We start from the raw sequence: 1370 nt of genomic DNA on the forward strand, positions 1-1370 counted from the left end.
TTTTTGTTTGACCTTTTCCTTTTTTTTCTATTTTCCTGTTTCTTTTAGTTTTACTTTATATGCAGTTTTTTTTATAATATATCAACTCAGCCCCTAAATTAGCATTATTAGTTAGGCTACTGTCATAATTAATTTGGCACTAAATAAATTAGTTTTACATTTGTTTATTACTGAAAAGTATTTAATAATTGTTTTAGCCCCTGTTTTTATTTAGTTTAGGCACTTAAACATTTTGAAAAAGGTTGGTTCCAACACCCAAAATAAGTTACGGATTATTTGCCACATGATGATCATTTTAAATTCTAACGTTTGAAAACCTTTATTGTTTGCCTGATTTTGAATTTGAATTTGAATCGGCTTGAACCAACTCGAGTTTATCAACAGTAACCGAGGTAACGTGGCACCATTAGCAGGGGTTTACTGTAGCTTAATTATCCGGGCGTCACATAAGTAAAAGCTTGTTGTGGTTACCGAGAGGAAGGCATAATGGTTCTTCTGTAAAGGCACCAACACAAGTACACATCACATATAGGCTCCTGAAAAAAAATAAACCATGCTTAACAGTAACACAAGTGGGAATCAAGCAAATTGCAATATGCCTGGTTTCGTTTGGGGCAAAATCAGTATATCTTCAGCCAAAGCAAACAAAACACACACGTATATACATACAGATATATCTTACCTAGGACATCTATGCATACACGGACATAGGTCAGAATATGGCCAACCAACCAAGCAAGGCAGGAAGCATGTACTTTGTAAAATATTAGCTAGATCCATGGCTTTCCTTGGCAGCAAGGTACAAACAAAACAAGAAAGATAAAGAAAAAAACCTCTTCTTTGGAACCTAGCTAAACCTGAGAATCTCTCCCACAAGAAGAAAACAAAAATCGCTAATCCCGCTCCTCAAGGTAGACCGCAGCACACAAGATTAGAGGAGAAGAGCTCACCTAGCAGCACACGAAGAGGGACGAGGAGATGTCTGAGATAGCAACCACCCTGCGTCAAAATTGAAGGAAAAATCAAAATCTGGAAGCATGGAGAACCTAGGACAGAGGAAGAACAGATGTACAAAAAGATCACCTTAACATGCATCATGCCGCGCAGGAGCCATTGGAGCCCGATTCAATCTCCAGATCCGTTTGTGGCCTCGCTCTTCCTCCTGTCGAGGAGACGACAGGGCATGGCGACCGTGGCGCTAGGGGTAGCCTGGGCCGAGGGGACGGCGAGGGAATGGGTCGCATTCCACCTCATGATGTGCGGCGGCGGCCGGCTGGGCATCGAGGCGTCGAGGCGACGGCGGAGACGACGAGAAGCCGCGGCCGCGCCGACCCCCTAGGCCACGCCGCCCGCGCCGCGTGCCATACGTG

At 43.5% G+C, this 1370-nt stretch overlaps 1 long non-coding RNA gene across 1 annotated transcript in view; it reads right to left on the bottom strand.

Moving 5' to 3' along the window:
* LOC119328365 overlaps positions 1-1344 on the bottom strand; it is a 19244-nt gene extending 17900 nt beyond the window's left edge. Inside the window, exons 1-3 of the long non-coding RNA XR_005158936.1 lie at positions 1084-1344; positions 951-999; positions 472-536 (exon numbers count right to left, since the gene is read on the bottom strand). This is a non-coding gene — a long non-coding RNA (uncharacterized LOC119328365). The remainder of the gene's footprint in view (positions 1-471; positions 537-950; positions 1000-1083) is intronic.
* Between the last annotated feature and the right edge of the window lie 26 nt (positions 1345-1370).

Source organism: Triticum dicoccoides, chromosome 7A (assembly GCF_002162155.2).
Source record: "Triticum dicoccoides isolate Atlit2015 ecotype Zavitan chromosome 7A, WEW_v2.0, whole genome shotgun sequence".
NCBI classification, from domain to species: domain Eukaryota; kingdom Viridiplantae; phylum Streptophyta; class Magnoliopsida; order Poales; family Poaceae; genus Triticum; species Triticum dicoccoides.